General features: G+C 38.7%; 1 protein-coding gene across 2 annotated transcripts in view; it reads right to left on the minus strand.

Annotated features, from left to right (window-relative positions):
- Positions 1 to 2,063: 2,063 nt before the first annotated feature.
- The window catches only part of LOC121328248 (MORN repeat-containing protein 1-like), a 50,408-nt gene continuing 36,384 nt past the window's right edge, over positions 2,064 to 16,087 (minus strand). The window contains exons 13-14 of one of the 2 annotated variants that reach the window (XR_005951664.1): positions 8,285 to 8,355; positions 2,064 to 2,458 (exon numbers count right to left, since the gene is read on the minus strand). The gene's annotated coding sequence lies outside the window, so the exon portion shown is untranslated. The remainder of the gene's footprint in view (positions 2,459 to 8,284; positions 8,356 to 16,087) is intronic. The other variant, XM_041272819.1, reaches the window with a different exon arrangement.

The raw sequence follows: 16,087 nt of genomic DNA on the forward strand, positions 1-16,087 counted from the left end.
ATGAATAATTCTACAAATAATAATAATAACCCTCCTCCGTTTCACAGACACTCTCACTCCTACACAGACTCACGCCTTACTTTAAAGTCACTGTTCAACATCATTAACTGGATTATTAATCCTAGAACATTCAGTTTAGAGACCTGCCGTTACATATATCTGTTTAATTTAGTTTTCCATTCTGCACCACTTGAGAGTTCACCTTGCAGAGGTACAGAGGAGGCTCAGGTAGAGATGCAGGAGCAGATGTGTGCGCACTGGGATTGTGTGAACTGCCTGCTGCCCACAAGGGAAAGTTAAGGGACTCTGATCCAGGTTGCTGTGTTTGGGGCTTGCCCTTAACTACAGGTGTCCTTGAGCTCCAGACTTAGAGGAAAGACAAGGCTGTGGTCTCTTTATTTATCGGCATCCTCTAAAGGATTATATGCAGTTACTTCCTGTGCAGAATGCAACAATGGGAAATGCTCAACATGACCAAGTGTTCGTTTCCTGGAGGGACTTCTTCCCGTAATGTTAAAAAGAGTAAGAGGTTGCCTTTTCAACATTTATTTTCTTGGGAATGAAAGATATGTCAGTGGGTGAGCACGCTGGTGTTATGTGTGTGTTTGCGTGTGTCTATATATTGCTTATATCCCCGTAAAGGTTTTGTCTTACAAAAGCAGATCTGTTTTTAACGTGACACCTTCTTCATGTGCTGTCTATTGCATGCTCCCCCTCCACCTCCCCACCATTAAGGCTGGCAGAGCCCCCCCTAGGTGTTGTTTTAGTGGAAGCATTTCAATAGGTTCTTGCTGTGCAAGGGTGCCCGATATGAGAGAGATGCGGTATTCAAAGACGTCTGCTTGGCTTTGAAGAGCAGAGGAATATGATATTGCTGGAGGCAGAAAAGATGCAGGTGCAAAGCAAAGAAAAAACAAAATTGGGCACCAGCTCTGTGGGTATGTTCAAGGATTTGTTTTTTATATTTTGAAGTCTGCCATTGCCCAGGGGAGGAACACAAACCTGGCATTAAAAGATACTAAGGCAGCATAAACCCAGAAAGCCAATGATCCCCTGCAAACAACTTCTCCACGCCAAAGCAGCTTCTAGTCAAGGCAGATGGGCTTGTCGATGTGGATGGTTCAAATATAATAGCCGCCCTTAGTACTTCTAGTTCTTATCTCCTTTACTAGGCTCTTGGCTGAGTTACGGTTGTCTGATAAAATAACTTGTTTCAGGCAAGTTTGGGCCTTACTTATCATTTCCAATGCTGAGACTCTTTTAAATGCTATTTGAATTTAATGCTAACTCCTTTCTATTTAGTACCAGTTTCAGTTGTCCTCCGTTTATTGTGTGGTTGAGGTTTTTATGGTGTATTTTAAGCTTGTCTTTGTCTCTGATTCAGGCCATGTTTTTTGGCTCAAGGAAGCGTGCTAGCTGCAGCATGGGAGTCTAAGAGGCTAATTGCCATCCACTCTGTGCTGGTAGTAGCAACAGAAGCGGATGAATTAAAAAAAATAAATAAAACCTCGCTTCATGCTATAATTTTGCCATTTTGTAAAACAAATTGAAACAAAAAAACATGTTTTAAGGAGATTTATTACAAAGTCATGTACAGTATTTGTATCTATACATGTGTACTGAATTTGAAATACTAAGGCTACAGCAATTTTTTTATTTATTTTTTTAACACTGACCTCTTTGTTCTGCAAAACAAGCCATATTTGAGCTTTATACTTGTGAATAAGATGCCAAGTTCATCTGAACAAAAGCACATCAAAACCAAAGGGTAAAGATGCGGGCAACTACCGGACCACCAGCTAATAAGAGATGTTATTTCTCTTTCCATTTTTTTGTAAATGCAGTCTGCATATTTAATAATACATCTCAAACAAATGGTGGCATTGTTATTATTATTATTATTATTATTATTATTATATATTATTATTATTATTATTATTGCAGTTGTCAACAACGTTCGTTTGCATATTTGCAAGAAATAACAGCAGATGCCATAAAAGTCAATGACTGTGTTGACAGAATCTGACACTGCCAAGCTGACGCACAAAATGAGACACAAACAAGAAGGGGCTGCACATTTTATGATACGTTTCACATACAGTAAAAAAAAAACAAGAAAAAAAAAACAATACAAGGTACTGAGGCTTTCTTGTAAAATAAACATTATAGACCCTTTTGAATTGCCAATATCTCCATGCTTTGGTCTTCAATGAGATTATCTGGAATGAAAATGTAGTGTAAAACACACACATGGTGATCCCTGCTAGAATTGAGTCACTCACACATTAGTTTCCAAGAAGCTGCCTTGACTGGTGTGATCACTTGCTTTCCTTTCTTCCACTCTTACTGCTCTTGCCATTCTTCGGGGGAATGACTCTGAGAAGCACAAACGCTGGCGCTAGAGGGCGGTTCAGGAACGGGGGGCTGGTCACGTCCTGGACCATAATCACATATTCACCTGAAAGAGCAAGATTGAGTCATGGCTTCTAGAGGCTTTCAAGGATCTATATAGAAAATGTATGAACGAGACTAGGCCATTCAGCCCATCCGGGCTTCTAATGTTCCTCGTTGCTGGTTAACCTCAAAACTCAAGTCGGGTCTTCAAGTGTTCCAGTATTATCAACATGGTGAGGCAGCCTGTTCCATACTCTCATTACTCTGTAAAGAAGTGTCTTCTTACCCCTGTCTTAAGTCTATCTCCACTTAAATCAAGGGTGTCCAATCACAGTCCTGGAGGGCCATTCCACGCCAGGTTTAACAGGTGCGATGGGATCTACGTCAGTTTCAGTTTAACAAGGTTGAAACAAAGACCAGGACTGAAAGGACCAACTCAGACCACCCCTGACTTAAATAATGATTCTCATTATACAAAGTAACATCCCAGCCTGCACACACTTTAGATATATCTGCAGAGCCCCTCATGCTACTGTGGTGAAACAGGGTACAGAATGGTTAAGGCACAAATGCTTAATAAGGGTATCAGAATCTGGGTCATTGCCACCTGCTTATGCTTTAGGGCTGGCTTGTCTATATATTGGGAACTGCTCACACATGGGCGTGAGCTGTTAACATTCTTCAAAACCATCGTTGAGGCTTTCAGGAAACTGTCCACTGGTGTTTTTTATGATGTTCCAGACATAATGCTGGTCAGGGAGATTGACTTTTTCATGAAGCAAACGGCTCTAACGTGGTGTTCATACCATTGCAAATTACAAGCAGACCATGTGACAAACACAGAAAGAATTTACTGTTCATGAATGATCAACCTTATACATTCCAGTAACACAATTATATTGTATGTATGTTATTACAAAAAGTTGCTCCCAAACATATTTCTTTCTTTCTTTCTTTCTTTCTTTCTTTCTTTCTTTCTTTCTTTCTTTCTTTCTTTCTTTCTTTCTTTCTTTCTTTCTTTCTTTCTTTCTTTTTTCTTTCTTTCTGATATCCTCTGAAGTCACTGCCTTTTCTCACTGTGATTGTTGGACATGTTAATTACTGGTTATATCAGTTCTGGTCTTTCTCCATGTTAAATGTTTGTCTAGCTGCATTTAAAAGGGAATGCATAGAACATACACAATAATAAATACATGCTGCTGCAGATTATCATGCAATGTCTGGTGATCACAAGGAACTGGTTCTGAATATTTCATTGGCAGCATGTGAGAGTTGCATTAGTTAGAAATACATCTTAAAGCACTCTGTTACTTGAGCACGTTATGATGAAAGGACTTTACGGAGCTCAGAGAGAGGAAAGACTAACCACAGCGAGGATTATAGCTGTATTCCATGTCAGGCAAAAAGTCAAAATTACAGTATGTGCTGGGGGAGATTCATAGTACATCAGTCCTAGTATTTAATTGTATTCACATTTTCTAGAAAATAATAATAATGGTTTTAATTAACACGCAAATAACAAGGACCCAACTTTCTTAGCAGGGAAAAGGGTTTTTGCAGCGAATTATAAGTTAATTTAATTAATAAATTGGACATGGAATAATATTTAATTGGATTCAATTAACAAATGTGGCCTTATTAATGAAGCGCTTACAAATGTTTAGTTGTTTTTCTTTTTAATCGTCACAGCAGAGGGCGCTATAGCACACCCCCCTCCCCAGGGCACATTTCACGAACAGTCAATTTGTACATGCAGCCACAGAAAAAAGATAATCAAATAATTCATATTAAGAGCAACAAGACAAGAGCAAAATGATGCTAAAATTTCCAGCATCCGATCTGTCAGAAGGAACTACTTGTAAAATGATATTTTCATTTCGGTGAGATGTGGTAGTCTGGCTTCTAAGTGAATAAAAAAAATGTACCAAGAGTGCAACCCATTAGGAAAGACAAGCCATGCTTACAGGGCATTGTTACCAATGAGTGGCGCTTTCATTAAAGTGGGGGCAGTTCATGAGACAGATACATAAAGAACGGACTGTTCATGATCAGCGCTATACATTCCAATAACTCAACTTGTTTGCTCAGATCAAACTGCTCCTGTACATGCCTTTTCCTTTTTCCTTGGGTTGCATTGCATTTCATTTTAGACTGGAATGTAAACATCAATCTCTCTTTCCTACTTTCACCTGAAGAAGAAACCTTTGAGGTCTTGAAATAATTATTATTTAGTTAGTCCAATAAAAGGTATCACTTCTCCTTCTCTTTGTCTATCATTTTAGAATACAGCAATTTAAAAACACATGATAATACATAAACACGTCAAACATCTACTGCAGATTTAATGCAATGCCTTGGAAGCACCAGGAACTGGTTCTGAATATTTTACTGGCGGCTTGTGAGGGTTGCATTAGTTAGATAGAGACCTTGAAAGAACTTGTGAATCTTACTTGAGCATGCAAAGATGAAAGGATTTGACGGAGAGTGGAGAGAGGAAAGACTAACCAGTTAGGATAATATTGCACCATTCTCACCCATTACCAAGAGAACCAGAATCAAAAGGAAAGTTCTTTTAAGGTTGTGGTGGTGTATACATTAAATATGAAACCTGGACAACCATCTACCAGTAAGTATTTTTAATAGATTGGACTTGGCACAGGGTGTAAAGAGGACCCTCTTTCTTGACAGCGAGTGAGTCCTGTAACACACCTGACACAAAAAACAGCCATCATTTGGACAAGACATACATCAGACAAGAGTGCTGTCTCAGCAAGCCTTTAACGACTAGTGCATCATTATATTAGAAGATTTTCCATATGGGTTTGGACAAGCTGGTGTCCAAAGATTAAAAAGATGTTATTCCAGGTAAGTATGCTTCCAGTTACAATGGCTGCAATGAATTATGAACTACTGCAGAATCTTATTCGCATACCCTAGACTTTCTTTATTAAAAAGCACTGAAATACTATGTGAAATGTATTAAGTTCAAACTGTTTTTAGTAGCTACATCCTCTTGAGTCTCTGCCAGTGTTCGTTTCTGTCCCGCACGTTATTTGAGAATAAGCTTCTTTTGTGTGCCGTTTAAAAAGAGGTTGGAATGTATATATGGGGAAAAGAAATCAAACCTTGGCTATTTCATCAGAATAATTTGAACTGGATGAATGTGCGTGAAGCATTAATACATTCGACTGGAAAATAATTTTTAAAAATTGTGTTTCGCACGCACGCGTATAATAAAAATAATAATTAGAAGACGGAAAATATTAAAACACTGAGGTTTTCAACAGGGGCTCGTTCTGCTTCTCCTGTTTCAGAATTTCGTGTTTCAAAAAAATAAATAGCGGAGAGATGGAATTACGTGAGTGTTTCACATGCAACTGGACGGAAACAAAGGACTTCTCAACTCAGACTTGGCTCTCATTGAGCACATGCTGAAATTGTGTAAATTACAACCACTCGAACCGTAGGCGGATGTGCACTTTTGCACTAAGCATTTTGCCCAGTTTCAAATGTGTGGCCTGTAAGTGCTGAGTTCAAAAAGAGAGGCAGCGACACACTAATGGAGGGTTCCTACTTTAAACGTGTAATGGGATACAGTATTTAACCTTTTTTTGGTAATCATTTTTCCTGCTTTCTATTTAAATGCATAAGGTAAGTTCAAAGCTCAGAATATCATTTTGTGACCTAGGTAATCCAAGCAGGGTTGTTTTCAGCATTGAGCATACATACATGTATGAGTAAAGATTCCCCATGTAAATAACAAATTAACAGTGCCATAATTACAGTGTGAGAACTGTGGGATTATATTAGGGGTTTACAGCTGCTACGGGTGACTTAGCATTCCACAGCAAGCAATACATTTATCGTAAAGTCAGTAAGAGGCCGTGTTATCTAATCAAGAGGCAGCTTCTTTGTTCCTTATGACAGACCAGCCATCAAGAACAATTTTCAATTGATACGGTGCATTTTTATAGCCATAGCCCCATCATATCACGCCACATCGCATCACATGAGACTTCTTTTGGGGCCAAGCCTTAACTTCAGTCTTTAATTAACTCCTTCTTTTCGATGGAGACAAAACATCTGTTAATTTAAGAAAACTAGAACCAAACAACTGAGCAATATATGGCTATGGAGGATCTGTGGTAGACTGTGAATTCCACGGCAGCCTGAAAATTCTGTCATTTCCAAGAAGTTCCATTATCCACAGATTTGGAATATCTCTAGTTATAAGGAGTTCCATGAAAGAGGACCAAGGCTGTGTAAGGCCATAACCTAATTGGCTGGCTTACCTGACAATAACAGTGTTTTTATTACAGTACAGGGTTATTTATTACATAAAGTATTAGAGAAAATGGCAATGACCAACTTAATAGAGTCAACCAGATGGCTGTGTTAAATATACTGTGCACTGCACATTTCATTCTGCATAGAAGGACAATCCCTGGAAAAGGGAACAAAAAAGGCTGGACTATGGCAACCTACCATGAATAAAATGAAGCAGGGGGCATTTTTTTAACACCTAGTGGGGTGTGGAATACTATCTGGGTATCAGCTTGGCGGAAGGAGAAACAGTGGGGGGGTCACTGTAGGTGCTGGCAATGGAAGCATATGACAGTTAACATCAACAGCCAAACAAAATAAAAATGAATTTCGTGTGCATTTCTTTGCTTTATTGCTTTTCCCCTCTCCGCTCTGAAATGTTTTGCTTCAATTTTTTTTTTTTTTTTTTTGCAGTATTCAGCTAAGATTGAATCCAGATTTAGGGTGTTGAAATTCCAACCTGAAATCCATCATACAGAAAGTCCCGGACTAGTAGTCCAATACAATATTATTTTTAATGCTGTAAAAAATGATAATAATATATTGTTTGGATTGTTTCATGAGGTAATGCATTTAAAAAAAAAAAAAAATGCGGAAACATTATTTTTTTTTTCAGTTTTTCAGTTCCTTTCCTTTCAGAAAAATACTATTTTTGGAGTCAGATTTTGTATGCATATAAAGTGCGTGAGAAGAGGTACAAAAGTATAAGCCAGCAGATCTCGTATTAATGAGTGAGCATTGTAAGGGACTGGCACAAAATGTGTGCTCCTGTAAAATGTCTTAATATTGTGTTATATTTAAAGTTTTATTGGACATATCTTCAGTCCGGGTCATCTCTGAGCCAACAACTATACCATCTTTGATTCTGTTTTTACATTAGACCCCAAGAGCATGGCTCTGCTAAGAACTTGGCCGTGCAACTTTTGCAGAACCATTGCACGCTATCAGCCTCAGTGTGTAGAATGTGGATCTTTCCAGTATAAGCACATTCTAATGAAACCTCTATTTAATATCTTACCAATGCCAGCAATGCTGTGGTGCGAGAGAATTCTAGCTGGAGTCCATATTGAATATCAGATGTTTATACTTCTAACCCTTTATACTACTGAGGCTTAAACATCTCCATTATCAATTATCTTTGTGCAGGGGACAAAGACCCTTTTCATCATCATGAGGCAAAACAACATTAGTTTCCAGATAGTTCAGTAATATAATACTGTACTACAGTATAATACCATAACACTAATACCTGGAGTGTTTAGATTCTCTCCTGACAGACCCCTATATGTGACTTACCAACAGAAGCCTGTCACTAACCAGTAATCTTGTGCATGGCCACGTATACTGTATGCATTCCCATCTTTTTTTCAATGAGTTATCCATACAGTTAGTTTATCTTTCTATAAAATTACTTAGTACTGAAAGAGTTGAACTTGTAGCTTCTGAACAAATATTACGTGTCTCTTTTTGATTCTCGATTGATGCACATATCTGCATATCCCTTCAGGATACAGGATGCCAGCTCCATGCTTCAGCTAGTTCGCCATGCTTTCACAAGCTTTCTCACCTGCTCTCACATTCATGCTGTCTGCAAGGCTGGTCTTTGAATTACCTCCCACGTGGCTCACTATGTTGGATCTGCAGGACAATTGAAGGGTGAGATGTGAATTTTAAAAGGCATGTACAGCATAGTAGAAAAAAATATATACAGTAAAGAAACCGTTATAAGTTCTGCTGCAATATCTGCTACATTTGGAAGCTAGCAATCTTCTCTCTATATATTTGTTCGTACAACAATTGCCTTTTCTATTGCAGTGTCCCACTGGATAGTCCCTAGATTCTGTCTCTCTTTAGAAGTGGTTTTGTTTTTTTGTTTTATTTAATCCCATCCCTTCCCAGGGAATAGCGCATGCTGCTCCAGTCTCGTTTATCTAAGCTCTGCTTTTTTCTAATTAATAATTGAAAGGGTTGTTCACAGTCTGTATACTTGTGTGTAATGTCCTGTGTGCTTTTGTGGGTCTAGTGATGCATGAGCAGCCAGGAGTAATTTGTTATTCCTTGCCATCTTCCAGTACTCTTGACGTTGGAAGCAAAACTTAAAAACGGCTTTTCCTTTTCTCCTTGTTTTGCTGGAGCTTCTGTGTGGCAAAATGCTGTCATTAAAACCATATTCCAAAAGTAATGGGAACCAGCCAAATGTGTAGATAAGCCATATAATTAAACAACTGGTGTCGCAAAGAATCAACGCTTTAAATCTGTTGTTTCATCACTGTTGTTGACAATTTGCATTCCTTAAATAGCAATTTCTGAGTTCGTCTGAGCTGCATACAATAGCAAATCTGGACTGTGTAATGTTCTTATAAGAAATATAGCAGACAACAGGGTCTTACTAGACTAACTACCAACTCAGCCAATGAACTCACTGAGAACAAGAGTGAATGCTAAGTAATAATAAGTAAGTAATAATAAGTAAGCTTTGAGGTATTACAGCCACATTGCCTGGAACGTGCCACCAACAAATATAACATTGACAGAAGATCAAAGATCTTTAAAAAAAGACATGGGATGGGACTACTTTCAGTAGGATTTTAAATATCTGCATCTATAAACGGCTTCTAATCTTCAATAATGTGCTTAAAGCCTCGATAAAGGTGGCAAAGATTTGTGAATTTGCAGATTTCTTTAAAAAGTGCCACCACTGAAACGGAAACATACAATATGAAATACAAACTAACTATTAAACCTGCAAAAATATGACATAAACAATATGCATACATTTTCAAATTTGTATGCATCTTTTGTCTATAAATCAAAAATGCACTGAATTCTATCTACATGTACATAAAATCAATCTGACTTCAGTTAACAGACAGAAACGTTTTTTTATTGCATCCCATGAAGTCAATTGAGTTCTTTCCCAGCGGATGTATCATGTGTCATCATGCACACATTTACATAAAATGTTTTGCCCTCGAGACATCGCTGTGGGCTGCAGTAGGGTTTTTTATTATTATTATTATTATTATTATTATTATTATTATTATTATTATTATTATTATTATCCATAGAATAACTTGGCCACGCTAGAAAACGAATGAATTTTAACAATCAGCCATGATAACCTAACGCCCAAGCTGAAGATAGAGATATTAAAATGCACTTCAAACAATTAACTCCCCTAATTAGGTAATATTTTGGTCTAATCCTATCTCAAAAAGGTTTTTACGAATGCTTGCCCTAGCTTCTGAGCTCAAAACAATAAGCACCCACAGTTGGGAAGCAAGCCAAGCAGCCACAAGTATCGCTCCAGCCAAGAGATGCTGGTTTTTCTGTACACCCTCCGAGCTGTGGACAAGGGAGTGTGTCTCTGCAAATGTTAGAGGATGCTTTGCTTTACCTTAAACCCGTTGTGAGATTTCTAAAAAGTAGGGTGCTACACAGAGCTACTTAGATAATTGATATGTCAGAACAGATTTGAAAATCTCAGTTCGAATGATGCTGCACCGCTGCAACCCGCTTGAAGATCGATTTGCTCACTCGCTGAACCCAAGCAAAGAAGGTAAAGGCCAGCCTGGGAAGTCTCTGTCTGGACTGGCTGGGTGAATGCCCAGTGGTGGTCGTTGAAGGCCGATGAAGTGAACTAACCATAAATGACTTTCTACTCTAAACCTGCAGGAGCACAAAGATAAATGCAACCCTCCCTATGGCCCTAGACAAGACTGACAACTTGGTGCAACCGGTATTTGAACCATGACTGCATGACACCCTGGTCTCAAGCGGCAGTGCTTTGACTCTGTGACCCTTCTACACGGTGGATTATGAAGAATAATGAACTGGCTAAAGCTACATGCACTGAAATGCAGGTGTTACGGAAGGGGTGTCACGTCCAACCCCAGGAGGATAGACGATGAAGATATGCTCTACTGTGGTTTCAGCAGTTAATGTTGTGTCTCTTGGAAAAAAAAGCCACTTTCTCTCCTCTTCTTTCATGAACCATTGGTGTTTTTTTTTTGTCATTGGTGTCCAACTGAATAATGGTGTTGGAACAGATCCATTTCAACTACATCATTTTCTTTGTGTGTAAATTTGCCTCTTGAGGATGGGGTGTGCTGAAGCCCGTTTGTGTCTCGGGTTACTGCCTGAGTGAAGCTTTCGGACCAAATTAAATGAAGCAAATCCAGAAGAGTGGAAATAGCCAAAGAAACACTGTGCCAAGATCCTGTATCACATCTGAACACAGCAGGCCTATAAATATAGTGGCCAAATAAAGGTGTTGGCCATTCACGCCGCCAGGATAGTGACGTTATGCAATAAAGGAGCTGAATTAAAAACTTTTTTTTTTTTAAAGTGCTCGTATTCGTTTCCTGAAGCTTCTTAAATCTTAACCTTTAACTTATCGGAAGTGGTAGCTCATTTCCAACACCCTGTTCCTGAAAGGTATCAATACTCTTGTCTATTTGTCTACTTTGCCTAAAGAGCACCAAGGGGTCATGAATGACATATTTATGATCAGTTTTAGCTAGTAATGTTTTACAAGAAACAAGTTAATTATTTCAACATGGACTAGTTAGTTACTGTAACAACCTTCTTAAATATCTAAAAGTTTGGGGTTTTTTGTGCAACATTAACCTACAAACAATATAGATTTATTCATGACAGGCCAACAAAGCATGGTCTTCAACAGGTTAAGAAACGCTGGGAAAGGTTTAATGATTGAGGACACATGATGGAGCACAACTTCTAGACTAAGTTCAAGACTGACCCTGTTAGTTCCAGCAATGCTTGCAAGCTGCTGATCCAGCCATTAAACACCACTGCAGAAACAGCTGGACTCTTTGGCACACACATTCCGTTGTTCCGCTTCTTATATGTATATAGAAATATATGTAAGGCTTTCTCTGCGGAAACATAGATGAATCTCAGAATGGTGTGATTGTACTTCTTTAGAAGTCTTGCATGCCTGCGAGTCATAAGACACAAGCCACTAAAAGAGATTTTTTTTTTGTTCGGCAACATGTTTCCTAACATGCTGTTAACAGACCCAGAATGGCTGCAGCCCCACATATTAAAATTAATGGGACCTGGAGGGCTATAGATTCATTGATCAGCCATAAGACCCTTTAAGGGCGGAATATGAATCAGTACGGTGCACGTACCTAAGATGTGCTGGAGGCAGGCTTAAAAAATGAGGAAATGTTTCTTCTGAGGGTTGTGCTACAGTCGTCCCATTGTGAACAATCACTGCAATCACCATATCATGCATAAAATATATTGCAAGCATAGCAAATTCATCCTGGGAAGCTGATGGAGTCTATATTTAGATGAGTACCTATGGGAGTCCACCGACAGAAAGAAATGTAGGCTTTGTTTCACAGAGGCAATAATGTGGTATGTGAATAGGCTTCTCCCTTTGCAGCGCATTAATTGTAAAAAGGTTAGACCATTTTGCTGAACAAACAACACAGTTCTCCTTTGCCCCAGCTTTTAAAAATGTGAATCTCTTAGCTTATTATTAGTTTATTCACTGTCAAGCCTAGAAACAACTTTTATGCACATTGAAGGTGTCTGAAAATATTTAACAAGTATGCCCATGACATACACACACACCCCCACGGCTGTAAACAAAGTGAAATGATCCCCTTCATATGAAGTGCAAATAACCACAGCCAGACAGTATTCAGGGACTGATGTACAGTACACTGTTCTCCCAAACACAAGACTCGGGCCACACTGTGGTACAGACCACCATTAGTTCCATTCTCGGATTTCTACAGGCACTAAAGGACAGTAACAAAGTGACTGTTAATAAACGTTATTGCATGTTCATATGCATTGAATTTGAAATATAAGCAGAGACAAGAGAGAGAGAGAATGCCTGGGATGACGTAAGCATCTCCAATAGTCAGCTCTCACTGCTTATGGAACTGCTTATATACCTTCTCATGTAAATGTTGTATTTTGAGTTCTTAACGATGAGTTCTTACTTGATCCCAGTTGTGCAAACATTTGAAGGGCTTCAGCAGGAAGCAGCCTCTGAAAGGAGCACATGTCTTGACTGCTTTACTGAGGGTCTGTGAATGAGTGGCCTCAGCCATTTATTCAACCAGCTGTGAAACACTAGCTGTTTTATCCATGGCTTTACTGTAAATGCAGCAGTATGAATGAAATGAGAATAGCACGGGATCAACGCAGGGGATCAATGGGTTCACCCTAGGATGTAGTTAAATGCATAGTAACACTGTAACCATAATCAGCACCAAATCAAAGCCAACGGTACCTCCAAAGACAAACCTAGGTGACAAAACTAGTATAAATTGGCTACATTTAATCATTTGCCATTTACGCATTTTGGAAAACAAAATCGCTTCAAGTAGGCAATTCATGTTTCTAGCTTCTCTGTGATTAGTTTCATTTGATTTGCAAAATATCACCCAGTTTTGTGTTGCTGGGCCTTTTAGTAAAGTTTTGATAAAGACAGCAGACTTGTCAGATCTCACACTGGCGACCAACGAGGGAGGGCACAAGTGTATGAATATGGTCCTTTTGTGGCGCCCAGTAGATGGGAGCCATAGATCTACAGGGCATTGCTAGCTTACTAAGGAATGGCTTTCTTTTCACAGGGCTGTCTTTTGCCATTAATTTGCTCCTAGCTACTTTCAATAAAAGGCTAAATTTTTTCTCATTTGTCTACTAACAATACCGTCCTACAAACGCCTGCATTTCAATTCCGTCGCCTCACTAAAGGAATCTCTTTTCATGAAACACAGGCCCTGTTGGAAGCTTTTAAGAGACAAGAATGTGGAGCTGACTGGGATCTGATCCTGACCGAGGCAAGAGTGGTTCTTCCACGTAAGAAAAGCCGTGAGAACAATCCCAAGCCCTAGCAAAGGCACTGTGACCACCCCCCTCCCCCATCAAGATACGCAGGCAAATTTCAAAGATCTGAAAAAAAAACAAAAACAACTAGTTATAAGGAATGCCTGGGAGGTACAGTCACCCCCCTGCCCCCCTTCCTCTTTCATTTAATAACAATATGAGAAGTATCTCTGAGGGGTTTTCTGTCCCAGATCTTCCTTTGCGTGAATACCCAAGCCTTTGATGACAAATATGTTATTGTATTGAGATGCTTGAGGTGCAAAAAGCCCATATAAACAGGATATTGAGTTTGTAATTGAGAAACTCTGAAGAGAGGTTGTCAGCAGAATGGTGTTTAGGGCTGATCAACAACCAGAGACTAATGATCATTGGCAGAATGCAAGCAAGGGTGCTGGAACTAGGGGTGCTGGGGGTGCGGTAGCACCCCCTGGCTTTGCGTGGCTTCCATCATATACAGGGGTTACAGTTTTGTTCAATGGCTTTCAGCACCCCCATTTTAAAAATTGTTCCAGTGCCACTGAATGCAGGTTTGAATAGAAAAGTCTGTCCAAACAGTTCATTTATCTGGTCACTTTTTCCTCGCTGAATTTACAAACATTTGCATTCAGGATTTATTAATTTTTAAAGTTTTATTTCAGTTTATTTTATCTATATAGCGCCTTTCATACCACTGTATCTCAAAGCGCTTTACAAGTCAGTTAAAACAGACAGAAGTATAGTATAAATTACAAAGTAACAATAAATAACAATAATAATAATAATAATAATAATAATAATAATAATAATAATAATAATAATAAAAAATTGAAGAAAACAGGTAATGAATACAAATAATAAAAAACAGGACTATAAAACGATATTACCAAATATTCCAGCTTCTAATGCTGCCTCTGTACTGAACAAACCTGAACATTCATGTATTATTATTTTGTTTAGAAATCTTTTCAAGGTAAATTATATACTTCATGACGATGATTGTACACATGCGTTACCATATCTTTACCACTCTTCATTGCTGTGGTTTCTCTTGCCCTAGCTTCATCATGGTTTCAACAGGCTATATGGTATACAGCAGAAAATCGCCATAGTTGCAATACCCCCAGGAAAAGAAACGTGAATGTTCTTCGCTTCAGCCCTAACATGTGTGAGTCTTTGTTAAATGTTGGAGAATGTTAAATCTCCTCGCAGCGCCACACAATTCTCTCCATGTGTTCTCATTCTTTTTTTTTTTTTTTTTTACATTTGTGCATTACGTCAGGAGTGAGGTATTCGAGTTTAGCCGCAGGGATTAAAGATTGAAACCCAGAGAAGCCATATCACATCCGTCATATCCAGCTGCTTTCAATTCTGACCCTTCACACCTGCTTTTATTTATTATTTCGACTGGCGATGGGAACGGGCTCATTTTTCAAACTTTAAACCTTTTCAATGCAGAGAAGAAAAAAAAGGGCTTTTTGTAGTGCTCATGTATTATGCTCTCAGAGGCTGGGGGGGGGGGTCTGTTTTTCTTCTGTCATCGTGTGTATTTATTCATTCTGTTTGTATAAGGAATATTGTCCCCCATTGATTTTTTTTGGTGTGATTTTTCATAAAAGGCAACTAAACAGGCTGAGCCAAACTATCTTAAACAGCCTTTCCAGCTCGTCCCTTCACAACGTTTGTGTTCAGTTCTGTACTCTAGGCTTTTTTTGTTAATTGTAGCCATATGACCCAATATGTGGTTTTCTCTTGGTGAGAAAAGCACATATAAGTACATAAATAAATACTGTATAAAAGGCCTTGGCAGTTCAAAGTTGAAGTATGGCTACTTCTATGGCTACGATGTATGGCTACCCAAGTATGGCTACCAGACAAACAAATACAAATTTGGAAATCTGCAATTCAGAATTTTATTTTACTTGTCTTTTTTTTTTTTTTTTTTTTTAAAAGTAGAGTAGAAAAATGGTGTTTCTGATATGTGAAGAATCAGACGAGACTGTACAGGTTCTGGATTGACTTGGCCTGCCTACTGCAGATAAAGATTGTGTGCACTGTGCAAAATAACTCGGTTCACTCCAAAAAATGTGATAAACCCACACGCTCTCAACGCCTGGGGGAAAAAAAATGTAATGCTAAATGACAACACGCGGTGTTCGGCAGAGTTTAAAAAGATTGCTATCTGCCTAGATATCTGGAGGTGTTTCCTGCGTTTCCTTTTTTTTTTTTTTTAAATGTCTATTTTTCTTTGTCAGTAGAAATTACATGCATAACCTCCTACTGCTGCAAGTAACAACATGAGCATGCTTATTTGGCTCACAGTGTGGCGTAAAAAAACGACTGTGGCAATGTAAACAACTTCAAGAAGGACTGCTTTCCACTGAGGCAGAATTCACAAAAGGCTTAACCACAGTAAGATGTAAAACTGAAACCAAGGAGCTGGTGCAGACTCATTTATCAGGCACCGTGGAACAACAGCGCTTCAAGGCCAGTGCACTAATGTGTTTGGGGATTTTAT

Source organism: Polyodon spathula, chromosome 16 (genome assembly GCF_017654505.1).
Source record: "Polyodon spathula isolate WHYD16114869_AA chromosome 16, ASM1765450v1, whole genome shotgun sequence".
Lineage (NCBI taxonomy): Eukaryota > Metazoa > Chordata > Actinopteri > Acipenseriformes > Polyodontidae > Polyodon > Polyodon spathula.